Genomic DNA, 26949 nt, shown 5'->3' with positions numbered 1-26949 from the left:
GTTTACATTTGGGAAAATTAGGTAGTGCTTCCAAAACTTTTGAAGTGCTAAATATTGTTAAAATAATCCTTACAGCTCTTTCATTCAAGGACTTGGCTCAGGGTACTCAGCAAATAACTAATGAGTTTCTCATCATAACACCTAAGAGAGATGGGAAGTTATCACAGTAATTATCCCTGTCACCCAACTGAGAAACAGAACAGTTAAGCCTTGTTTTTCAGGAGAGTTTCCTGACCAAAATATTTGGACAGTCGTTCAGCTGAAAAGTTCTTGAGAAGGGTTAGAAGCTCCAGCCAGCCTCCCAGCAAGGTGTCGAGGGGAGGGAGAGGGTCATCCCCAAAGGTAGGGGAAGATGAAGGGAGAATAGTTGCGCAGTAGCAAAGCATATTGATGTTGGATCTATCCTATTTTTCTTAGTTTAAAATTTGAATGCTTACTACTCCAGAGAAGGCTAATCCCCACATTTGCTTAATGAAGTAATATAGATTTGATGCATTATGTACAAGGGTACACAAATGGTACAGTGCGGATGTTACAGCAGCTCCATCCATCTCCGTGAAGCTACACATGGAGGCTGGGCTGTGGCTGCCACATCGTCACTCCTGCGAGTGATGTGAGCTTCCCTTGGTAAGGAGTGAAGTCTCACAGACACTGGGAAGTGAAGTCATGGCTGAGATGTGTGCAGCTGGGAAAGGGTCTCGTTCCAAGCACACGCAAGGTTTTAGCTTGATTTCTCTAAGAAATCAGCAAGAGCTGTGGATGCCATTAACATCACTGCATGGATAGTGCTGGAAAACAGACTTCAAATAAGCTGAAAGAAAAGCAGTGTTTGTTCAGGTCTCATGTTACCACAAGGTGTTGATAATCTTTGGGAAAATGCCCACTTCACCATTACTTGTGAGTGCTCAGTAGCTCCAGGCCAACACTCAGCAGCCCATTGGACCATGCCTGATGTCCAGTGTAGGTCTAGTCAAGACCCAAGCAGTGGGATCCTTCCTGTCCTCCCATTACCTGTCTAGCTACAGCTCAGCACCATCCCACTGTGACTCCAGTGTCAATTTACTGTGTCAGATTCAGATATTGACCTGTTGGAGTCACAGTGAAGACTGAGAGCAAACTCGGGTTACCCATTGGCATTAGCTAAAATTTTGTGGGTTTTTTTTTTTTTTTCATGAAACTAATTTCAAATTTACTTTGGGGGGGAAAAAAAAGCAACTTCATTTTCAAAACAGCTGTAAACATAGTAATATAATTTAACTTGCAAATGCATAATGGGTGTTGAACAGGTCTTTGTCTGGGAGAATAGTCTGAAATAGCAGAGAATCTGGGGGAGGAGAAGCACAAGTGGCAGGGTGATAAGTATGTGATGTAGAAACTGTAGAGGTCATTTGGGAATGTCTCCTGCCTTTCCTGGACATATATGCGTAAATAATTAGCTGGAAGATGGCAAATAAAGTACAGATAAAAAGTTTCTTGCTTATTTACGCTGATATGTCTAGGCTGTGAAAATCATTGCTGTAAGAAGCAACTGAAGCCCTGAGGTTTACTAGGAACAAACAAAAGCATATACTGATGGCAGAAGAACCTACAGTTACAGCAGTAAATATCAAGAAATAGAGTCTAGAGGGGTTATACCTTCAAAACTTTGGTCAGACTGTCATTAGTGGGAAAATAAAGGAAAGCTGCCCTGGGGCATGTTACCCCCTTCCCCCAACCCATGTCACTGCCCTATAGAGAGGCACAGCAGTGCTGAGGGACCTGTGTGCAGCCTGACAAAGGCATGCAGCAGGAGGGGCAGTCAGATCTGTGGCTCTAGGCTGTGGGCTAGCTATTGGCATGGTGGTCCTCCTGCTTGCCTTCAGAATGCAGGAGATAAATGTCTTTGAGTGATTGTCCTTCCCCCAGCACTTGCTGTGCTTTGAGCAGAGTGGCTTTGGGTACCACTCATGCTGGAGCCTCTGCAGCAAGCCCTTCCCTGGGGAGCGCAAGTTCACACTGGGGAAGGGAGGACACCCCTAAAATAGAGTGTTTTAATACACAAAGGCTCTTCTTATTAATTCTTTTTTGTCATAATTTCTATTAGTTCCATAAGGACTGAATTAATAGCTATTTAACTCACCAAATTTTAGCTGTGGTAACATAAATTTTCAAATCTTAGGTTTCAAAAGGCAGCACTGTCCTTTCTGAAATACCACCTTCCTCCTGTGGACCTGGTTTTATGAGATCAAGGGGAGAAAGCTATCTATAGTAGGTTGTTTGGGTTTTTTCACAAGAGAAGTTGAGCACAGTAGCAGGGGCAGAGAGTAATGTTTGTAATGGGAGCACTCAAAAAGTTCAACAAGAGTTTGCAAGACCCCATCATGTCAGTGCATTCCCACAAAGAGCCTCACCCGAAAAGCTGAAATTACAGTCTTTCTCAGTTAAAGAAAAAAAAATGGGAGAATGACTTGTAATTTTTGAACCAGAAAAGCTATGTTCTTCCAAAGAACAGCCTCTTGAAGATGTGACTGTCATCCAGGGTCAAAGAGCAGGCAGAAAGCCCACAGATGGACAGGCCCTTGGCCGCTCAACACCCAGCATCAGGCATCTGTCTCCCCAGGCGAGGGGATGCTCCTGTTATCTATCTGATATATAACAGAGTGTCGCGGCTTTCCATATCCAAACACATCTTGACACTGGAGATTGCACAGATCCCAGAGCTCTGGAGGGAGGCCAGGGACGTGCTCCCACCCCAGAGCAGCTCACCGCCACGGGAGCAGGCAGAGGCGGCGTGGAGGATCGTTATCAGGGAGCAGTGACATGTCACGGCCGTCTCGAATGGGCCACGGGGTCAAAGGATTATGACTCAAATCCATTCTTCATAGAAAAATCTTTTCCAAATGCCTGACTATACTATGAAATCACACAGGGAGTGTGCTGTTATATGTGGGGGTGGTACAGACCCACCTCTGCTTCATGCGGGAAACCAAAAAAAGAAAAATACAGCTGTGCAGAACATCCCTGTTGTACAGACTCACCTTGCCAAGCTGCTTTCCCTCCTTCCCACTTACTGGTGGACAGGTTTTCAGGAGTGACTGGGAATATGTTTTAACCCCACAGTAATAAACTTGCTTTGTGCGTGCATATTTTAGTCTTGAATTTAACTCTCATTTGCTCTCTTATTCTTTTATAGCAGGGTATGCACTTCTGCAGATGCTGATGTCATCCCCACTTCTTACCTGCTGTCCACTGAAATTGCTTTTTGGAGAGATAAAAGACACTTTTTTTGGAAAGTACTTTTACTAAGAACTTACCGGAACAGCATTATGGGAACACAAGTTTTGCTCAAAAGTTTTTTAAGTTACAGCAACCGTGCAAAGGATTGCAGCACCAACACCGGAAACTCAGCCTGCACCTTAAAGGTTTGCAGGTCTCTAGGGACTGTATTTGGATTTGAAAGTCATTGGAATGTATTAATTATCTTGTAGAAATTGGTACTGATAATAGAAAAAAAATCTTGCTTGTAAGGCAGAGAAGTTCAAACTCTCATACCAAAACACTTTCCTTGTCGAGCTGAATTCTTCCATTTCGCTCCTGTCCAGGACCAGAGAGAAAATGGAACCAAGCACCAAATAATAGAAGATTTTTTATACTCAAAACCTTATTCAGATTAATCAAAAGGCATCCATGTGTATTTTACTAAGTGGTTTAGTTCTGTGGTCACCTTCTGCACAATTTATACAGCCCCCAATTCGCTACAGGGCTTCCAGACTTATCAATGAAATTTACACCTGTATCTCACTATATTTTCTGTACTTCAGATCAGAAACAGGCACAATTGAAACCATAATTTATCACATCCTTTCTTCCCTTGGCTCAGGCTTCACCCCTGATATTTGGGCATATTGCAGCACTGTGATACAGAAGCATCATGCAGGCTCCCCTTAGGAGACAGGCTGTTTAAAAGACCGGGGTGCTGTGGGACATTTACACCACACACACTCTTTAATCTCATCGCCACTGTGCCCAAACCCAGTCACTCCCACAGGCAAGTCCCTATTCTGGAGGTCCCACATCCCCCTGCTTAGATGGACTGAGACCTCACAAGATCTCCCTTCACCTGACGAAGACCTGAACCTAGAAGGAGGTCCTTTGTACAAGCTTTTTTGGAATGCTCTGGGAGAAAAGCAGCCAGGCAGCCTTCGAATGAATGGCTGTTGAAAGGAGATTAAACCCTCCTCTGTATGTGCAACCCACAGCCAGGCAGACTGCATCAGAGAAGTCAAGCTGCATCCACTCCAAGGAGAAAGTTAAAATAGAACTGAGCCTTCTTACTTCAGCTCTGCTTTTTGTTGTGCCCTGCAGGCAGTGTTCACCTGAACATGTATCCTCCAAAGTCAGAGTGTACTTACCTAAAGTCAAAAAATGGCACACAGCCTTATCTTTTAATTCCCTTCATTTCTAGAAGAGCCTCTGTTCTTCTATTCAACATAAACTTGGTGCTCATGCACAGCACCACTAACCATGTAAGTACTTGACATATCTCAGAAGGGAAGCTGAAGAGTGAGTTGCAAATCTCAGCGCACGGCTCAGGTCCTTACAAGTTGCTATATTTAATAATAGAGGCAAACAATCCCTACAAAAATAACAATACTACTTTAAGATGCTGTCCTCCTCTACCTGTCAGAAGGCACCTTCCCCTTTAACAGGATCAGATGCATGGATAGTGGGAGCTGCACACCCATTTCAACACCAAGAACACCAAGTCAGTGGTATGAGCCTGGATAGATTTCTGGACTTCACTAGGCTGATGGTTTTGCGGTGAAGCCAGTGAGGGAAGTTCTGCTGAAGGGTGTTTCCTTGTACAAGTGATGAAGGAAATAGCTTGGGGCAATGACACCGTAACCTAGTACAGCTGTTTCTGCAGTGATCATTTGTTCACATTCTAGGATGCATTAAAAGAGCAGCTTGGAGCATTTCTGTTGCTGCTTATCCTCTGACTGGGCTGTTGTTAATGCAACACTCACTCAATGAAGTGTTTGGGATGAGGTCCAAAAAAGCACTTAGGTGCCTAAATCCAAGACAGCGATTCACAGCTGCCTAAGGACTTAGGTTCCTCCTTTTGTATGCCCCTTCCCCGAACCTCCTTAAAAACCTGCAGTGGGTTGACTCCAGGTGCTGCCATTTGACTGAGTTTGGCCAACAGAGCCTGCCTCCTGTGTCTCGGCTGTCCAGCCCTGAAGATGAAGTGGCTGTGTTTGGGATCGCTCAGATGCTCTGTGGCTGTGCTCTGAGCTCTGCACTGAGCAACCACAGGTGCTCTTGCTCAGACTGTGGCTGATGCTGGTCCTCCCCTTTGGCTTATCTACCATGGAGGAGGGTGGTGCTGACTGACTCTTCACAGCCAAAGAGTCACAAAGAGCACGGCACAAAGGTGACTTTATGCTGATGAGGGAAGAGCCTGCCACTAGCCTGGCTGGAGTACGTTTTCCCCCATGTAGCACTCTCCTTCTCCTGCTTCCTAGCAGGGGTCCAGAATAGAAGTGATTAACATATCCTTCACAAAAGATGGATGATCTCTCTTCCACTGCCCTTGCGACTGATGGCCTGACAAGGAATGGTGAATTCAGGTCTGGCACCTGCTGCGTTTGTAGAAGCTGGATGGGTCATGGTGTGCCAGGCTCAAATCCACTCATAAAAATCTATGCATGAACAACTTAAAGGCATTCCTAACAAGGTATAAAATTTCTCCAATAACCAACTCTTCTACTATATTGCAGACCATATCTGTCCATGTGCCTCTTTACTCAAGATAGAGCTCAAAAATGTAACTTCTGTATCTATTTTTAGTTACAGAAATCTAGTGATCAAACAGCAGTGACTTACAGGGAGTGAGAGAGAGCATAGTTGCTCTTCTACTACAGGTTATTCACCCTGCTCCTGAAAAAGCAATTACTTCCAAATAAGCTCCTTGGGTGGATGAAAAGCTGAGGCACACGTGCTGGGAACTGGTTATTTGGCATGGCAGCACCCCTTCCGGCAGCCTGACCACATTTGGGTGCTCTGATAGACATCTTTCAACCACATTCACGTCTTGCCATGAGACCATTAAGCTTTGCCAGATTTCTCCTCTTGTCTGATAAAGCAGTTAAGTGTGACAGACACTTGAGATTTTCAAATACATATCTCAGGTAGGGCTCTACATGCACAAGCTGTTTTCCTCATTAAGCCCTTCAGTTACTGCAGTTTACCTAATTCCAAGCTGGACTGTAAAAGGCTTAATCGATGTAACACGTTCACTCCTGATGATGTCAGGGAGCCACTATACCCATCTAACAGATGAGCTGAGCTGATAGCCAGAAAATGTAGGATGATAAGCATGGTTTATCATGTTAAACCAGATGCCATCAGCACCCTTCAGTTCTGCAAAAGTGCTCTAGTTCTTCATAAAGCTATTACTGAGACATGTAAGGAAAACATGAGATCTGAGCCACTTCCTGCTCCAGCCTTCTGCTGTTGGCGTCTCTTCCCACAATCAGGAGCAGAGCCCGATGTGGAGGCATGTTTCTGAAATGATTTCAAAGATGAGATTTTGTGTCTTTTCTGCCTACATGTGTCCTCAGCAGGAAAACTGCAGAACAGCAGAAGAAGGAAGATGAGGACTACTGTGGGACAGAAAATGAATCTCCTGTAGATCTGTCCATACATTTATGTCTGGCTGGGCCCCATCCTTCAGCCATGTTGTGATCCATATCTCAAAGGGACCATGATTCCTTCTCAAATTATTACTGCTGGCAGAGCAGTAGAGCTGGCAAGTGAGTTTTCAGGAATGTCTTTATCCTTCATGATCCATATGAAAGAGGTCCAAGTAGTAATATTCTTGGAGAGCTAGATACACAGATTTTGCAAAGGTTGGGAGCAGCAAAGCACACTAGTAATAAAACAGTCACAGTACTCTTGGTTTAATTCTTGTTGTGATAATTATAAGCAGAAGGTTTTTTTTTTTGTCTGGTCAAAGTTTCTGCTGCTTCAAACTTAGGGCTGTCAGAGACAGCTGAGCAAGAAGGCTTCGTGCAGTGGACAGCAGTATCTGATCCAGCAAGTGCCATCAATCTGCTTTGGTAAGGTCAGTGGAAGAGTGAAGAGGAGAGTTTGTCTGAGGACCTACTCTCCCATACCCTGTTAACACTATTGCAGTTCAGAGTAGCCCAACAAGGGTGTCTTGGCTTAGAGAAAAAAAAAAAAAAGGATTTTTTTTTGGCTATGTGCAAGCATATCCATCCCTGTATACAACGGTAAAAGCTAGAGTCACATTAATGGTCATATTCTACTAATACTGACTTGTTTAAGGGGTATCATCAAAAAAGAGAAATAAAGGACATACTCTCAAAATACTGGGAATCAAATACAAAAAAGAAGCTGTTCATAAGTGTCCTTTTTTATGCCCAGCCAAACTTCGGGGAAAAAAGTACCTTCTGGCATCATGAACCTGCTGATGTTGTTCCAATAGTCAATAATTATCCATGCACATTTTCAACAAGTTAAGTCTCAACAGATGCCATTAAGAATCAAAGCCTTGGTGCTCCAGAGGCCAAAGCACCCACCATCTCACCTCATTTGCAATATAACAGGTTTATCATTTACACTAAGGTGTCTCTTTTAAAGGAAATCCCCGTGGAATTAACCAATACTAAATTTCAGGTGCAGGAGGAAAATGTGCAGCAGAGCATATTTATGTTAGAGACAGGTATTTATGCTTGTGCCTGGCTGTGCTGCAGTGGATATTGCTGAAAAGGGCAGCTTTTCTGCAAAGTTCTGTTAGATCCCCTCAGCAGGAAACAATTATCTGTAATACCAATTTCCCGCAGAATTTTGCAAATCCTTCCCTACAGGGATTTCACCTTTCATTGTTTCCCCTGCACAGCACAGAAAATCTGACTGCAGTGACACAAAATCAGATCTGAGTCATATTTTTTTTCCGCCTCTGGCAGATGAAGGGAATAATATAATTTTTTACTAGAAGGAGATGGGCAAACAGGGTGAGAGCTGGTGACATGAATCCCAAGAGGACTTCCAGAGGTCCATTGGGGTGTGATGCCCCAAAGGAGAGAGGTGGAGGATGCAGTGGTGGGGTCTCTGGGGGCACTCATGCCTTGGCAGCAGCAGGAGTCCAAACCTAGGCTTTCCAGGACCCCAAAACCTCCATGGAAAGGAGCATTGTTGTAACCCATGCCTGCCTGGACGACCACCTTGCAACTCCTGCCGTCACCCCAGGTGTCCTCTGAAATTCCCATGGCAGACTCCCTGACTTCTCTTTCTCTTTCAGCTGCAGTGTTGTGGTGCTATGAGAAGAATTACAGCCACAGCAACCAGGAGTCACATTTTCAGCAGTTTTTCGTTTTTCGTCTTCATCCCTGTCCCCTCTTGTAAAGCAAGGTATTTCACTGCACGTCTTCCTGACAGTGTGGGCACAGCCTTGCCTGTGCAAGCAGTCCTAGGCCAAACCCACTGCTTATGGGGGGGTCTGCCTTCCTCTCCCATGCTGGAAGAAAACTCTGAGCTCAGCATGGGATGCTCAGATTCCAGACTGGGCAGGATGTGCCCAGGGAGAGAGGATGTGTGGGATTCACTGTGGGGGGTAGGCAAACAGAGCAGGAATCTCTCCTCAAGCAGTTCAGCATATTAAGAACTACTATACATGAAGGTTTCCTTGCCTAATCCACTTTTTTCTACCTCTACAGATATTTTCAGAGGGTGAAAAAAGACAAGGACTTTGGCTATGTGGTTAGGGATGCAGGTTGGATGAGACCAGGATCACAAGACAGTCCATTTTGCTGTCCCCAGAACTGGAAGCCCAGCAGCAGTGGGGCCTGACCCACTGACTGACAGGTACAAGTGACCAGTGAGATGTTTTAGCTGTGCTTCCCAGCAGGAGGAGGCTTGTGAGGTTGTGCTGTCTGTCCATTTGCACTGGGCAGCATGTGGTGCTGCTGGCCACTGTCACCCAGTGCTGATGGGGGTGGTGTTTCAAGGCCATGAAATCCCCATGGGTTTAGGACATGTGACGAGCTGGGTCTGTCCCTGGCACCATCTGCCCTTTGCCCAGGTGAGTCCTGGCTGCTGGGAGGGCAGTGGGGCACACAAGGCAGTGCTGAGGCAGCTCAAAGGGCCTGACCCTGCTGGGACCTCACAGGCTCCCACAAGCCACTGCATCACTGTTTGTCCCTGTGCATCCCCATCTGTTTATTAACTCCATCCCAGATGACCTGACATTCAGGTAAGCCAAATTTGATTTTCTGGCTGAGGGAGCCCTCAGATCTTTACCGTTTCCAAACAGATTTCATCAGGGAAAGCACATTGTCCTCTGAAGCCTGCTCTGCAATGCCAGCAGCAGAAAGCACTGAGCGTGCCCAGCTGCCAGGTAGAGGAAAGTCAGACCTTTGCAAAGCTCTGGCTGTGAAACAGGAAGGAGAAGGAGCACAGGAGCATCCCTGCACACAGGGGGGTCTGACCTGGGGTGTCCCATCAGGGCCTCTGTGTGGTCCAGCTCCCCTCCTTCCCGGCAGGCATGAGGGGATGTTCACCCCTCTCCAAAATGCAATTTGCACCAGAGTGATGTTGGTGTTGAGGTGCTGGGGCCACTAAGATGAGATGATTCAGTAAGGCATGCAGAAAAGGCAGGAGGTACCCCCAGCCTTTGGGGGTACAAGAGAGACGGACAAACAAGATGAAAAAGAACCCCAAATATAAGGAATACCATTTGATATTTTTTGAATTGTTATGTACTTGGTACCAGAGCTGGACAAAAGACATTCAAATTTCTTAAGGTATTTTGTTTTCTAAAACTTGCAGACTTAAATTACAACTTTTTTTAATACACTGCAGAACACTTGTTCAAAAGCAACGTTTTCCTGCAACAATTGACTTTAAAAAAAACAGTGACAAAATCTTAGTTTTGGGAAGAACATTTTTAAGTCTCAGAAGTCCAAGTAGCTCTGCTCCCCACTGCAGATGCTTTCAGACTTGCCCAAAGCATGTGCTTGTGCATATGGAACTGCGAGTTGCTCTTTTTTGAGATTTCTTTGTTGTTGTCCTTGAAGCTGCAGAAGAGTTGCCTTGTTTCCAAGCAGAAGTGAATTCAAAGTATGCTGCTATTGTCCAGGAAGTGTGAGTACTACTCAGCTACTGTGGAGGCACACAAACCCACAGCACAGAAATTTAAAGCTATGGAGGAATTCTGCAGGGCTGTTAATATCATTTAATATTCTTCCCTGATCATTCATTTGTATTCATGGTCTTTTTACTTGATAGAATTCTCTATCAGTCTTAATAAAAAAAAATTCCTTTCCCACTTGAGATCTCAGATGAACGGGGTAAAAATGTAATTTGCATGATAGTCAAGGTCTCCTTCAAAGAAAGGATAAATTAGCCGCAACTTGGCAAGAGTGGGAATATCTGTCAAAAGTTTGTCCTCTTAATTCTGGAGTCCAGGTGATCCCAAAGTGTTAGTTTTGTAGAAACCAGGAGAGGAACAGTCAAAGTTCATTGCTGTACACCAGAAACCCTTGCTGAAGTGGGCACAGGGGAGAAATGAGAATAACCACAGTAGCTCTCCCAGGCAAGAGGGGAAGTGATGCAGTGAGGTAGTTGGGGGTGGGGGGAAGGAAGGGCAGGGCAGATTTTGGCATTTGCAAACAGTTTTGATAGCCACTGGGGGAGGGGGCACATGGAGCTGTGTCTGCCTGGGAGGGGGAGAAGCCGGTGGGCTTCCCTGGGAGCTGGTGAGTCTCTTCAGGCTGCAACTCTCCAAGAGAAGATACTCCACCTTGTGCTTTCCTTCACTCCACTGAAGTCTGGGAAGGGGTTGGTGGCACCAGGTCTCAGAACGCTGATAGAGAATTTCTATTTTTCAGTCTCAGAGTTTAGTTGTTATTTTAATTTGAATATTTTTCATTCAGTTGTAGCATAGCCACGATGTCCTGTGAAATGCCACAACATTTGCAAAAATCAACAACGGTCCAAGCCCTTTGTTGAGTCAGAGCACTTCTGGTTATTTCTGAGTGCCATGGGAGAAGCAGGGATCCTAGCCTTCCTCCACAGCATGTCCTTAGGGAGGATGTACTTACTGAATTGGGTGTTTTGCTGGGCACGCTCTGACTGACAGCCTGGGCCAACCCACACTTCTCTCCCTCATAATAGTGGAAGCTTATCTACCAGCAGTGCCAATAAAAATAAATCATCTGGTTGCCTTATGCTCTGTGTCGATGAAAACAGAGTCATCAATGGTCTTGTGTACTTCTATGCTAACTCAACACCCACAGCATTCTTTTTTTAAAATCAAATTTCAGGGTTTTGAAGAGGCTACTATGTACTCAAGAGGAATGGAGGGCCAAGGCTCAGTGTGTGCAAATGATGAGGTTACAATGCAATCTTTGTTCGTTTATATAATGGTTTTTCAAATTACGTTTGCGTGTATGAGTGCAATGTTCTCATTGACTAGAGCAATGCACAATAGACCACCCACGATTTGGGAGGGTGCTATGAGTTTGTCCCTCTATGAGCAGGCACCATTTAGTTTTTCATCCCCATTCTGTTAGTATATCTTCAGCCTGGGCTTACTCATTCCCGCTAGATTGGTTGGAATCATATGTGGATCACACAATTTTCTGTGGTGGCCGCATATACAGTTAAAAGATGATTTCAAACTGCTAATCCTGAAAACCTGTAGAGTTGAGATCTGTACCACTGATCCAAAATTCAGCTTCAGAATTGCCCACTCATTCAGTGTGGGAGTAAATCAAAATTTATTCCTCTGAAGTGAGAGATTTACATAACTTTCAAGCAGGAATAAGTGAACAAACCTCATCTGTCAAGGGGAAACCACCTAGCAGGTTAATTTTTTACAATATACAGGGGTCTCAGCTGCTTTGCAGTACTTTTTTCATCATCCCTATTACCAGTCCCACTAAAGTCATAAAAAAGTAAGTGTAAGCAGCCAAATACAATGCAGTTTGTGGAGGAATCACTCTCTCTCAGGTTGCATTGAGATAAAATTACATAACTTGAAGCCACCAAGGGTACAACCTCTGGTTGTATTTCCATCTGGAATGTACGTTCTTTCCCCTTCCCCCAACATTTGTAGAGGAGATGCTTGGACAGGTTGTTATTTATGTCAGCACAAACTGGTGGTACCAGGCATGTGTCTGCAGTGGTGAAGGAAGGTATTAGCACCAGCATCGTTGTGCAGCATATGTATGTGATGAGATAATAGACATCTGGCACTGAGTGGCTACTGGAGCTCTGTAAATCCCTTGGCTTGTAGTTTTGTGCAGAAAAGCTACCTCCTGCACAGTATATGACTGTATAGTCTGGAAGAATAAATTAAAGATTGTGTTGGTCCTTACAAAGCACTGAGCTGTGTAACACTGCTTTTGGATCCCCATCTTAGCACTTGTACCCAGATGCCCTCAGGGATGCTGTTGCCTGAAGAGGGAGACAGGGAACTCTCAGGTGTCTATGGACTTGCTTCTAAATCCCTAAGCTTTGCTTTGCTTTGTCATATCCCAATATTTTACCTGGACCAAGAAGCTCAGCATCTGCCCTTGGGCTGTACATGTCCCACCCAAGATCCTGCACATGATGTGTGCTGCCTGCACAAGTCTTCCTGCAGGAGAGCCCAAAACTACACCCCAGACATCACTGCCCTGTCCCAGACCATTGCCAGCAACCCACTGTCCAGGATGCTGGATGTGCTCACTGCTTTCTGAGCCTGAACAGATGTGAATGCCACATCTCCCACTTCTGGGACAGGAGAGATGACTGTTCAGGTCCTGTTCCAGGTGCAGGCTGTGAATTGCATCCAACTTCTGTTTAGGATAAGCTCCCTAAAACCCTGTATTATTAACTCAAGGTTAACATATAGTTACTCCAAATTACAAATGCCATTAATATTCACCACCACTGAAAAGCCCAGGAGTAGGCGAATCCTCTGCAGGACATACAGCATGTTCAATTCTGTGATGGGTCATTGCCAGCTCAAAATCCCTGGGGATGGGTGTGGGACCAAATTCAACTCTCTTGCACTGCCCTACAGCTAAACTGACTTCAGTTTTCATCCCCATGGCTTTATGTGGTAAATTGGTGGGATATTTGATCTCTAGTACCAAGAATAGGAATGAAGTGTCTTATTCCAGTGCATGAAATTCTGCAAATATCTATTGGAGTAGCCAGGTCTGAGTAAAAAAAAGAAATCAAATAGAGGGATGTGGAAAAATCTTTTTATGCCTATAAAAGGATCACTTCAAAACCACAGGATTTTGTATAGGAACCTTTTTCCTTAAATAGTAGAAACAGTCGCTGGGTGCATTCCATCAGTGTAAAAAATGGGGGTTAGAGGAGAGCTGCTGTGTGCAGCAGCGGTTTCCTCTCCTTCCTTCTCTTCCTTTCCTCCCCATTCCACACATGTAACATGTCTTAGCTACAGAGACTGTGCTTGTAGAAAACATATCAACAGTATAATTGCAGTATATATCTATATCTGCATCTATATACATAGGTATAATCAAACCCATACACATATATATGTATGTGCTGTGGAGTCAAAGAGGAACTGCATGGTGGGATTCTTCTTCATTCTTCAGGGAACACCTTTCTATTGCATTTTCCCACCAAGATGAACAAAACTTGGCAGTGAATTTTGTTGGGTGCCTACAATGCCAGAGCAGGCTCCTACTACAGGCTCACACCTGGAGGCTCCTACTGCCACCACCGGCCAGAGGCAGGAGAATAAAACCCAGAACTCTTCGGCAGTGGGCCAGATCCTGCCACAGAAGCCCAGCTGACATCACAAGGATTAGATGAGTGGCTAATTGGGACAGCAGGATTTGTGCCAATCTTTTACTTTGGATGCAAGGCTGAGTCCCCTGGTGGTCAGTGTGGGGCGGCTGGGGCTGCAGAGGGACCAGATCTCCTCAGGGGTGAGCAGCCTTGGAGGATGGCACTGGGCTTTGGAGTACCCTGTGTGTGCTGCCATGGCAAGGAGCAGGAATGTGGGAACAGCTCTCCCAAGGCATGGGACCCCAGTGTGTCCTGGGACAAAGGTCCTGTCACTGTACTGTCCAGCTTGGGGATCCCAGGCCAGCAGAGAACAGGAAGGGAGAGGTTTCTGTGATTTTCAGGTTCATTGGCCCTTTTGAACAGGTTTGTCTGAGGGTGGGTTGAGGAAAGAAGTCAAAAGGTTTCCATCTTCAAACTGTGGCTAGTCTAAGTTGAGACTGACGCCTTTCCTGGGGGCTGTTTAGAAATCGGGGTGATTGTTTTAGTACTTTATAAGAAGAGTCTTGTGTTCACATTACTGTGATGAAAATGTCATGTAAACAGACCCAAGGGACTCCGGCTGGCTCCAGTCCATCCTTCCACCACATGCCTAGGTCAGTCCTTACAGGTGTCTGGATAACCTATTCTTAAAAATCCTTAATAACAGAACCTCCGCAGTCTCCTGAGACAATGTATTTCAGTGTTTTACTACACTTACTATTAGGAACGTTTCTTAAATCTGTCTTAAATTTTTCTTAACTCCCTCCCAGCCAGACACAGTACACACTCTTACTCAAAATTTAGCATGTGGCTGATATCTACAGCAGGGACAGAGAACAGTTTATTAATTTTCTTGTTGCTCAGCTTGTGAGCTTATATGCTTGAAAGCAATTTTTTCTCCCTTTAGACATCTCTTTTTTAATGAAATCCATTTTCTTTAGCCTACCTTCCTACTCATACCTGTATAAACTTTTCTTGAGGAATAACATCTCCATCCATAAAAAAAATCTTTAGGTGCAGTCTCCCAGTAGGAAGGGGAGCTGAACTGAGGGAAGGGAGATGTCTTATACACTGCATTTCTATTTATGTACTCCAAAATGGTGTTTAGGTTTTTTGTTTGCAATAGCATGACATTACAGGTACTCAGGCAGCCCATAACCCATCACAATCTGCAGGTCCTCAGAGCTGACCAGCAGCCTGGGGCAGTCAGCCCCAGCATGGCTCAGCGACACTGGGGAGAGGTGTGCATTCATCCCTCCAAACTGTATCTTTGGGGTTTTCAATCCTTTTCTCCATTTTGTCATTCCTGCAACCTACAGCCAGCATAAGACCTGCCACAGTTGAAACAAGCTCATTGCTTCATTTTCCCATTGCCCAAGCTGTCACTGAAGTTGTTGGTTAGTTCTGTTAGTTCTGGGATGAAGGGAGACCCCCAGAGTCCATTCTAGGCACTCCTTTAGTCAAACAGGGAAGTACTGATACCTTTCACATACAACTCTGAAATGGCTTTGCCCTTCCCATGACAGTTTCACTGCAACCCCACTTCTGCTGCTTGCTTGTGAAAGGATTGACACTGCCAGAGCTGGTTGAAACCAGGAGGAAAGGATTCTGGGGTGAGAGTGCACCCACTCACTCCTGCTCCATGTACTGATCTAGAAAAAACCTCCTGACCATTTTTTAATGTGACCTGGCAGCAGTCCAGGGTAAATGGTATGTTCTTTTTCCAGTGCTTTGGCGCAAAGTGTGTGTTTCAGAGGCTTAAAAGAACAGTCAGTCAATTAAATGTGATAAACGAGGCCATTTGTCACCAGCATTTTCATTTTTCTTTTAAAGTATAAAACGAGATAATGAGCAGGGCTTGAAGAAATCCTTTGTGGTGTTGGAAGCCAAGGTCACATGATATACAGAACGGATTTTCTGCCTCTCCCATCATGAGAATGCAATCTGACAATACTCCCCCTCATGACACAGAAATCAGAGACAATGTTAAGAGGGGGGGAAAAAATCACTAATGCTTGAAAAAACAGTGACATGTTGCAATGAAGATGGGAAAAGAAATGCACTTAGTTAAGGGCAAATCTACCCCCACTGCAAACTTCCTGTTGTAGGTGCTGGTCAATAGGAACAGTAACACAGAGACAGCTCCATAGTACCTTCGTCTTACAACAAAGCCTAAAGTAGCAGTTACCAACACATCACCTGCTCAGAAAGAAGACAGCGGAGTATGTATCCAGTGATTGATGGAAAAGATGGTCCACCCCTTGCCCCAGAATGGGGGAAGGGACACAACTGCGATGGGCTGTGTCTGCTGTGGGGTCCTGCACAGTATAGGAGTCCTGGGGCTTTAAGGCTCCAGGTGGTGGGAGGCTATTCCTCCTGGAATGTCCACAGGTACTTCCAGCATATTGGGACACCCCGTTCAGTGACAGCCACATAAGCAATGCTATTCAGGTATGTAGCCCATAAGAGCTGTGGCACTTATGGTGGTGTGGTGTCTGCATTAGTGCAGTTTAATAATCGTGGCTGGAGGGTAGAGCTGGATATGGATCCAGAGCTGGAGTGTTTCCAGCTCTTTTTTGAAAAGTAGCACCTTTCTTTCTGGCAGATTCCTGGAATATATTTCCTTCTGCATACTGTCGTTTTCTATCATGTATATCTAGGAACTGGGAAACATTTACTCCACTGTGTGAACCCTCTCTGCATCTGTGGTACATGAACATATTGATAGTATTTTGCACTGGCCTGTGTGCCACCAAGTCAGTGTTAGTTCTGCAGCCTTTTCCCATCTCCCCTCTGCATCTACCCATTTGTGCTACCACAGTAAGAAGTTACTCTTTTTTTGGTTTGTTTTCTGGGGGGGGGTAAACTTGTTTTCTCAATCAGTCATCAGTTTATACTGAATACATTGAGGCATGCCAGTAAATACAGTTGTGCACAATCAGAAACAGATATTTAAGGAGCTGAGAACCACTGACAGTTGGTCTCTACAACCTATGTTTTATTTATGTCTGTCCTGTGCTGTCTTGGTAGCATTTGATTTAGTCCTGGGATGAAAACCCTGTCTTTTTGCAAACATGGACAGCCTCACACATGCCTCTGACATTAAATAAGCAATACAAACACTGCAAGGAAACACATATTTTAAGACAACTACCCTAGTGCACCAGCAACAGGAGGTGTTGAAGTAACTTAAAAGACTAAGAACTAAAATCTTATTAAAGAAAATGCAGGACAGGAGGTGGCAGCCAGGTACCAAGTGAATAAATGCCAAACATGCAGTTGAGCCAATGACTCAGCATCAGGATAACATCAAGTCTATGAGTCTCCAGCTGATAGTGAATTTTGTGCCTGGCCTTCAGTGGGGCTCTGTGCAGAAGAGTGCCCTCCTCAGCACCTCAGTGACCCAACAGCAGTACCCTACAGCCACCTTCACCTACGTGAATATTTTCAGCACTTGTAGTGGCTGCCACAGTTGGACTCAGTGATCTTTGGGGGGCCCTTCCAACTCAGGTTATTCTACAATTCTATGATTTGCCTTAGTGAGGTCTGTGCCTGAGTGATTTTTCAGACGAGGTATCAAAAAACATGACTAGATCCTCTGCTGTATTAAACTGCTGGTAGGAGCAGTCTGTCTGTCCCTACCCCCAACTTGAAGCAGGCTCAGCCTCAGTTCATGAGTCGCCCTGATTGTGGCTTGCTGAAAGGGTAGGATAATCCTGCCGAAGCCCTTGGTGGGCTGCCCGTTTCCTCTCCTTCCAACTCGCTTGCTTCCAAAACAAATTCCTATTGCAAAGACTCAGGTCCTTTCAACTCTGCATTCCTGCCTGTAACACGATCCCTTTGAAAAGGAGATGAACTGGTACAACTCAGTGAACTCGAAAGGAAAAAGATCCCAAATAATTGTTGGAAATGATTGGAAACAAATATCTCATAAAACAACATATTTCCAAGTGTTTCCAAAGCGGTTAGCTGTGAAATAGTCTATTTCCAAAAGCAGGGAGAGTTACCACGGGCAGGTAATGGAATTATGGGAGTCGATGCAAACACTATTCCCTTTCTCATGCCCAAAACCCATGGGATGGCTGCCTGAAACAAGAGATGGTTGTGTGAAGGTGCTTCCAGGATCCATTTCACCAACAGAGTGGGACCCACCCCAGCAGCCTCTAGCTATGGCCCAAGGAATGAATGCTGGATCATTTCTGCAGAAGAAACTTGCTGGCATTCACTTTGTTTGTTTGGGTTAAGAGAGGAGGACATGGAGAAGGAGGGGGAGGGTCTGACTCCCTCAAGTTCAAATTTACAGCTTCAAGAAGGCATTCTCTTTGCAAACACTTCTCATGATTTTTTTCCTTCTGTTATCTCTACAGAAGGTTGAGCATCTTTAAAACTGCATTAGCCTCCCTTAGGGAGGCTTGTTTTCAGATCCCTTCTCAAGCTGATTTGGAGCAGGGACATCAAAGACAAGGCAAATCTGGTCGCCTGTTAACTTGGATCCATTTGGAGCTGGTCTGGGCAGTTCGAGCTTGCCATGATGTTCACAGTCTTTCGAAATATTTACTTATCTGACTGACAAGAGAGCTATTTCATAAGTTATGATGTCTCCAGTTTTGTGTAAACAATTTACAGTGCTGTGATTGATGCTGAATGCTGTTTGGAGAGAGGCAAGACTGATTGTATATACTGGGCTTTGTTCTGGAGAGTTCAGGCCCAGGACTGGGCAGTATTCTACCTAATAAATAACAACAGTGCTGTTTCATTGCTCACAAAGCCACACGAACATGGCTGGATTAAAGCAATGCTTCTTTGAGCAGACCTTGGCCGTGCAAACATCTGAGACCCCTACAGGGGTGCCTGGTACAGTGGTCACAGTTCCCGATTCTGCTTTTGACTTATGCCTAGGCTGTCCACAACCCTCCAGCACTTACTGGGCAGAAGGAAACAGCTGGTTTCGTGGGTAGGACAGCCAACACAAATGCGGGGCATCACACTTCAAGCTCCTTCTGCAAATCTAGGAGGATGGATGTTGGGAAGTGAGTATCACCATGTCGAGGAGGCAGCTCCAGTCCTTACAAGAGTACAGCGAAAGCAGTGGGCTTGCTTCTTCTGGCACAGCTTCAGGTCATGGTACATGGCTGTTTATGGTTCTTCTGGCACAGCTCCAGGTCACGGTACATGAATGGTTTCCTCAGTCTTGCATTTTTCAGTGCCTTCCTGCAGCTCTCCAGGGGTTTCCATAAGGAGATGGGAGTTCTGCTGCAGTGCTTTGGGTCACACCACCAAAGTCCCTCTTCGGGGTGAATACATTCCATTACAGCTGTGTATGATCATGAGAGAAGCCTCATCCTTGGTGAAAAAGGTATTCCCATCTCCAGTGGGATGACACAGGAGTATGATTGCTGTGGCTTATAGGTGCCTGCAGCTCAGCTGGTGAGAAATAGCTGTAGACAAGCATAAGCCCACATGAGATGCCAAAGCCAAAAAGAGAGGGTATGGACTAGTGTCAAACTGAGAGGAAGTCAGAGTTTTTCATTCAGATCAAATTGCAAACAAGTTGTTTCAGTTCTGGACCATCAAAATGTTTTGCTTCTGGAATTAAGTGACCTGGACATGTCTGAAACAACAGTTGCAGGACGAAGCAGTTCCCTCAAATTTTCTGCAATCTGACTTTCTGATCTGATTGTGAACAAAGGTATGACTTTCAGAAGTTCCCATGAAATGGAAATACCAGGACCAGTGGCTATGCAAGGCAGAAGTTTGGAAGGAGAGGAAGAAAGATCCCTTTCTTGCTACTAAATACCTGTTCAGATTGACTGGTACAGACAAGAAATTAAAAAAAAAAAACAACTTCACTTTATTCTGGAAATCCGCTTTCAGACACATTCATTCCAGATGCTGTGAATAAAGAATGAGAGGAAATTAAAAGGAGGGAATTGACCCTAACACTGACACAAGATGGCTGGTTGGATGCGAGCTGGATAAAGGCTCTATATACCCATGCAGAGAAAAATGTGCTTTCTCTGAACAGAACAAAGTAATGAAGTATTGATTTGAAACTATTGAACTGTGATACTTCATCCATGTTGCTGACGATGGCCTTGTCTAATGGAGAAAAAAGTACAAGGAGATCTTTCCAGTTCAGCCTGGAAAAAGGAAAATTATGTCTGAGGCAAATGTTCCACATATTGCATTCACTATGGGAGAAAAGTAACACTGTGTCCTCCTGATGTTCAAAACTGTTTCTGCAATCATCTTCAGCCACTAGAAAATTCTGATTATCTCCCAGCTTCACCAGTACCATTCACTCTCAAAATGCTGTACCTTTTCATTTAGTCTGTTGAAATCTGCACTCAGAACAAGAAAAATCTGAAGCAAAATGCAGCCTTCCTCTTCCTCCCAAGGGACCAGCCAAAGAGTGGTGCACTTAGCAAAGCAAGTGCAGGTTTAGGGGGGACCTAAGAGACTGATGGCATCACCCTTGGTCTCCTTGGAGATATGCCTTGATGTAATTAATAAGAAAGAACGGGGGCAAGAATACAAATTATTCAGAGAAGCTTTGGTGCTTCTCCCCAGTTTAGCTCCTGTGACTAAACCCACACAGAGCCTAGAATGAGGAGATGAGCCTCAATTATAGCTAAATAGCAGCATAATGAATTATCTTCTTTGCACTTACTTTAGCTTGTGAGTAATACAGTTCCTACCCATGTTGGCTATGAAGATTTTGCCTGTAACTGATTAATCAAGATGCTGGAAGAATGTGGAATTAGAAATGCAGAAGAAGGACTGTAGCTCTCTACCACTTTTTCTTAAACACTGATAATCTAGGGCAAACTTTTTAACAAATAACATTAATACAACCAACACTTTGGTGAAAGTGTTTATTTGGTGAAAGTAACTTAGCTAAAATTAAATACAAAAAAATGGTCTATAAGTGAAGAGTTTGAATCCTCTCTTTTATGTACAATATAAAAATATTTTTATTTTGGATGGTGAGTCCTTCCTTTGCAGATTTGAATAGTACAGAGCACATTGTGTGTTTTAGGTGTCTTTAGGGCCTTTTGCTCAGAAAGTTCCCAGAACTGCAGGTTATGAAGTTATAATTTAAATGATATTGAAAGGTGTCAGTAGCCTCAGCTTTCCCCCACTTCTCCGGCTGTTGCAAGCCACAGAGGGTTGGCATCACTGTGTTTCCAGCCTCAGCTGTTGTGTGTGGGTACCAGTAGGAAGAAATGGCTCTCAGAGCACCTGAAAAGGAGTATCTGTGCCTGAAAGGAGCCTATTCCTGGAAGTTACAGGATTGTTAAGTTCATAGTCCAGAAACAATATGACTGCTGAAACTCTGCCCTATGACTCTGGGAGCTGCTGACACTATTTGAGGGATGGGTTCCTAAGTCCTGTGGAGCAGGCACTGGCTTTCTGATCTGGAGCTCTGGAAGAAGGAGGTGCTGGCCCACAGCACAGTGGGCAGGCAGAAAAGCAGTTATAATAAATTTTTAGAAAAGCATTTGGGGTCAATCTTGCAGACCAATTTATAAAGAGCTCAGGGGATGTTATTGTTTAAATAAATATTTAAGGGAGATTCCTCTCAGTTTAAACACAGTGAGCTGTAGCATGTGAAAAGCAGCAGCGTTTGATTACACATATGCAAGAGGCCAAACAATTCATTACAAGCAAAGGCGTCAGAGGAGGAGAATGCAACTTCCTTTGATTCTCTTTCTCTGAAATAGGTTATTGACAACACCATTTCCGCCTAGTGCCGAGGTGCAACAGGGATGCAAACCCTGGCAGTCCCAGCACTGGATGTGCTGTGTAAGAAAGCCATTCTGCATTTTGCCTGTTGAGATGGCTGGGGATGGAAGTGCAGGTTTAGCTGCAGGTTGCTGCAACCCAACATGCAGCAGCAGGACTGTGTGCCCAAGGAGAAGGGGGAAAAAGGTGGGTATGGCTGGGCATGCATGACCCATCACATTTTTGTGAAAAAGGTAAGGCCTTTGCCTTATCAGAAATGAGCTTTTTTTCCCTGATATGACTGCATATTCAATCCCCTTCTACATTTGAGATGAAAGACAACAGAGCACCAAAAAAATCACATTTTCCAAAGTGTCCCTGAACTTGAAGGATTCTGTAAAGGTCATGCAGGCCAGGTGCCATGTATTTCATGGTTGCATCTGAAGACATGGCAGATCCCCTGTATGAAGTAGGACCATCCAGGGTGCAGATGAGGAGGATGTAGCTCTTTTGGATCTGTGTGAGAAATTTTATGAACAGACCTGTCTGCTTCATTCATGATGTTGTTCCCCACTTGTAATCATCTCATCAAAGTTGTAACAGCAACATCCTCCTGCATTTATTACTTCTGTGACAGCTTCCACAATGACATCCCCCATAAACATCTCTGGTCCTTTGTCAGCCTCCACTCCACCCATCCGCATTCCTCCAGTATCAAAGGTTACGGATATACATTTTCTTCCATGGCACTTGGAGCAGAAGCCCATAAGTATCCACCACTCCTTTTCATTTTCTGTTTCAGTTCTCCTGCAAATCCCTGCTTAAAACTCCTGTTTGTGATATCCTTGACAAAGGAGAGGCTGCTGGTGTGAAGCAAGCACTGCCTGACATGCTGGCCAGCACTGTCTCACAGCTTCCTAGAACTCCTTCCTCTCCCAGTAGCTGTCTGTAGGCAGCTCTGGTCTTCTCACATTGTCAGCTCCTGTTCTTCTGATCTTTGTTTTTACACAGTTTTACAGAGCTGAGTCTTGGTGTGTGCATGGGGCTCCAGGATACTGAAACTTCACTGTCTGTCTCTGTGGAAGGAGAGGCTGTCCAGGATGCTCCACAGTCTACAGTCATACAAGAAGTGAAGGAAATCACCTTTCCCTGACACTTCAGCAGGAGCGGAAACAAGCAGATTGCAGATCCCTACCTTCCGATGTGGAAATCACGTCAAGAGGCACAATGAACACTGAGATTTCACCATCTGTCCCCAAATGTTGCATATGCATTGCATATAAAAATAGGCTATAAGAGTACAGTTAGGACTGAAAAAATCCATGAGGGAAGAAATGCCAGAATTAGGCCTCCTTTGTGCTATCTGTTATGATACCTTTATTACATGATCACACAGTGTTTTGCCAGAGGCCTTAACTTTATCCCATGGTACAGCATGGACTGTCTTCACTGGCAATGTTATATAGAATTATTTTTCTTTTTCCTTAGAGTTCAGTGCGGTCCTAGGCTTTATTTTCTTCCCAAGTCCTCCTCTTAGTAAGAATTACTGATTTTCCCAACACTGGGACTTACAATGACACACCTACCTGTAGTATCTGGATGCTCTGGTACCTCCAGCAAGTGTGTGGTGGTTCTTTAGCCACTTGAACAGAATGGAAACAGAGACAGGCATGTAAGCAAACAGCTTGGTTGCACCAGGCATCATTTTATCAGAGCCTTGGTCGCTCATCCCACCACGGTGCTGCAGCAAGACCCATGCCCACATCCACCCTTTCAGGCTTCATGGGTCCCACAGGGCAGCGCTTCAAGGCCGTGAGCTGAGACCAAGGGGTGACCAACAGCCACAGCTGGGGCTGGGGCTGTGCCAAAGTGTTCAGCATCAGGCACACTGGACTTGCTTGAGGCAGAGCTTCCATCAGCTCCCATCATGGAAGTGGACATCAGGTAGCAGGGTCTTATGGCATGTGCAGACAGGGGGGCACACCCTGCAGCTACTGACAGCAGGCTGGGGAAAGCCTCAGCAAGACCTGGCACAGAAGACCTTGCAGGGAGAGTGGGACTGAAGACAATTCTGAGAGGCAGCAGTCACAGTCCCGAAAACAGACCATGGATAGAGCATCTCAGGTTTCATGTCAGGCTCTGGCATGTCCAGACTCTCCCTAGGGCTCACACCTTGAAAATACACCTTCCTACACTGCTCCCAAGCCCCCTGACTCCTCACTTGTACCATGTGAGGTACCATCCCAGTCCCATGTGACCCCATCCCAGTCGTATGCAATCCTTCAGCTTTAGCATCCTAGTACCAGAGGTTTGCTTAGTCCAGTGTCCCCAGGGTCCCTGTCTGCCTCCTGGCTGTGCCAGGAAAGAATCAGAGAGTATTGTTCCCTGCCTGCCTTTGCATTGACCAACACCTCTGCCCTGAGCAGCATTACATGGACAGCCCATCTTCATTCTGCTTCTGGAGCTGGGGATAGTTCTTGGACTGCAGAGAGGGAACACAGGTAGCCTGGTCCCTGCAGATCTGCGGGGAAGCAGCAGGATCAGTAGAAACTTGGTAGCACTGGCTGCTTGCACAGGAGCACTAGGGTCGGCACTGGGAGCTGCTGGGATGCTGGGCTGAGCTCGCTCATGCAGGAAGGAATCTCAGTGGATTTTGACTACTCAGCCCTAGCACGTCCCTAATAAGTTGCTATTTTTTCCTTCAAAGGCTATCACTAAGCCAAATTGGAGGAGATTTACAAAGTAAAAAAAAAAAAAATCACATTCCTAATACAGAGCTGCCAAATTTCAGATCTTACTTCCAAAGTGCAGAGGGATAAGAACTATCCAAGGAAAGGATCACCAGGTTCCCCCCTCCCATTTCTTCCTTTCTTTTTTTTCAAGTTGGACAACAATTCCTTTTTCCCTGTGCTCATTCTTGGAAGGGACAAAACTGGCTGGACAGTTTTGGCTGAAATTTTCCAGAAAAGAACTTAGCCCAAGGCAGACAATCAAGTTGGAAGAACTCAGTCTAAACTGTTCAAGTCTGACAAAGTTATAAGCAAAGACAGTCCTATAGCAGGACAGACATGAGTAACCTTTATCACAGGAGCCGCATGCGATCCCACCGCTGACGCATTCGGAGTTATAATAGCTGATGATGCTGTTCCATTCAGGTGCATCTGATTACGATTCAGATTTGTCACCAGTAAAAAAGCGTTAACTCAGTCATCCCACTGAGCCTTCCCACACCCCTTCCTACTCGAACAGCTCTTCCCAACTAACAACTGATCCTTCGAAAAACCACAGTTCCCTCGCCTCCAGTATTTCCGAGCAGGATATGTCAGCTTCAGCTTCTTGGATAGAGGCAGCTGATGCTAAAATGAGATTGCTCTCTGAACTAATGTATTCAAAATTAATAAAAGAAATAAAGCAACACACTCCTCTGGCATGTTCCCATGCATATTTTCCATAAAAGTTAATTTTTCCACAAGAACAAGTTGTGAGTTTGTGGGGGTTTTGCACTGAATCTTGATACGGAGCTTAGAATTCTTGGCACTGCTCAGGACGTTAAAATGACATCAGCTCCACTTTCTATGTTGGAATTTTATAGTTCCTGCCTGACCGCATTTCTTTGTTCTGCACAGATTCTCTCTCCTCTGAGCTGCCTCTCTGCCACGGCGTGCTCTTACACGAGTATTGGGAAAAGCAGAGTGTTTGTATTCCTTACAGCCCTGCTTGTCACTCTCTGTGCCGGGCACCCAAGTGATAAAGCTGCATTTCTCCCTTCAGGACAAAGCAGCACTGTTGGCTCAAGGGACGAGGGCACCTTTGCCAGCCGAAAGGCTTCCCCTCAGTGTGGCAGCTCCGTGCTATGAGGGACCCGGTGTGCTAAGCAGAGTCCTCCTCTTTTCTCTGGCTGAGCAGAGGAGTGGAGTGCCTGCTGTCAGGGTGACATGGCTGTGGGACAGCAGGGACTAGGTGGGAGGACAGTGGCTGCAGACAGGACAGTGTGAAACCATCCTGTCTCACTCAGGGAAGGGTAAAGGGAGAGGAAAGTAGGGAAAGAGGAAAGTGAGCATCTCTGGTTGGGAAACAAGGCTTTCTCCAGCCCTGGAAAGGTAGCACCTGGAGCAGCGTTTGTTCGGTGCTTCAGTTCTGCCACCGCACCCACACTGCCCCATGCCTCGGAGCACAGAGGGGCAGCATTTTTTTAAATCAAGCAAAAATCTGAGTAACAGTGTTTCCATGTTACCCAGCAGCTCGACCTGCTCTGTTTGAACACCGTGGTGCAGGAGGACTGATTTGGTACTTGGGATCCCCTGTGAATCACAGCACAGGGCTGGGAGAGTTAACAGACTCTGGCACTGGGAGTACAGTTCCACGGGCATTAGCACAGACATCACGCTTGTTTCCTGGATTTCAAATAAAATAAGGATTCAAGGAAAAGATGATGCTTTTCTACATCCCCTATGACTTGGAAAGCAATAAGAGCAAATAAAGGCAGTTAATTATCTGGCACACTGCATCCAAACATTTCTGAAAGCACGGTTCTGCTGTTACTGTACGAGTCACACTGGAGCAGCATTAGCATACACTCTGTAAACAGACTCAGTGCCATCCTCCTGCACAGCCTCAGCCTCCCAAAAGGGATTAGAGCAGCTGGACAAACCCAGGAGGGACTATACCTGGCAGTTAGCAAAATGCCAGTTTTGCTTTAGTCTGGCTTGATTGCAATAGCACCTGGATTTGCTATTTCCTATGTTGCCTACATGCTCAGCCTCTCTAATGTGTGAGGAAGAATCACTGCTCTTTGCTTCTCTGTGCAAGATTTATCATTTCATCACTTCACCGTTATGTGAAAATAGCCAGACCAAAAGAACAGTTAAAGGTTGTGAAGGCATTTGCCAAACACTTCTTGCTTTATAACAGCAACATTTTTACAATTGCATTTGCAACAGCATTTTTGCACTCACATGTATAAGCTCCTTTACAAGCACATGCAACCATATACAGAATGCAGAAAATCTTTACCTTGCTTGCCCAGAGGAAAGAGCCTGGTTTCCTTTCATGGATCAGAAGTAGGATGAAAAACAAACCCGAAAAAGACCCTTGAACAGACTCATCTGCTGAGAGTTGTTTAAATCCCAAGCCTGCTCCTGCTAGCAGCTCTAAGTTTGTGCTCTGAATAGAGGCTGTGTTATTTTAACCACAGGATTTCTAGTCATGGGGGAGGAGAGATGGATTAGGTACGTTTGCAATCTAATGCTTCACATTTACCTCAACAGAAATGAACTACTTTTAGCCTGATGTAAATAAGTACTGCTAAGTTATAAATTTCAAGAGCCCACTAACCAATTATGCTTAAACTAACATGCTAAATAACTGTGGAAAATTCCAGAGGAATAAGATAACATACTTTTGTGTTCTTTCCTAAATAAAAGGCATGTG

The 26949-nt window shown here is 45.0% G+C and overlaps 1 protein-coding gene across 1 annotated transcript in view; it reads right to left on the bottom strand.

Annotated features, from left to right (window-relative positions):
• Positions 1–26696, bottom strand: part of JCAD (junctional cadherin 5 associated) — a 63078-nt gene extending 36382 nt beyond the window's left edge. Inside the window, exon 1 of the mRNA XM_050311100.1 lies at positions 26533–26696. The gene's annotated coding sequence lies outside the window, so the exon portion shown is untranslated. The remainder of the gene's footprint in view (positions 1–26532) is intronic.
• Positions 26697–26949: the final 253 nt, after the last annotated feature.

This window comes from Myiozetetes cayanensis, unplaced genomic scaffold (assembly GCF_022539395.1).
Source record: "Myiozetetes cayanensis isolate MyiCay16 unplaced genomic scaffold, myiCay2020 scf1, whole genome shotgun sequence".
Taxonomy (NCBI): Eukaryota; Metazoa; Chordata; class Aves; order Passeriformes; family Tyrannidae; genus Myiozetetes; species Myiozetetes cayanensis.
The sequence above is the reverse complement of the archived record's forward strand: the minus strand, read 5'-3'. Positions and strand labels throughout refer to the sequence as shown.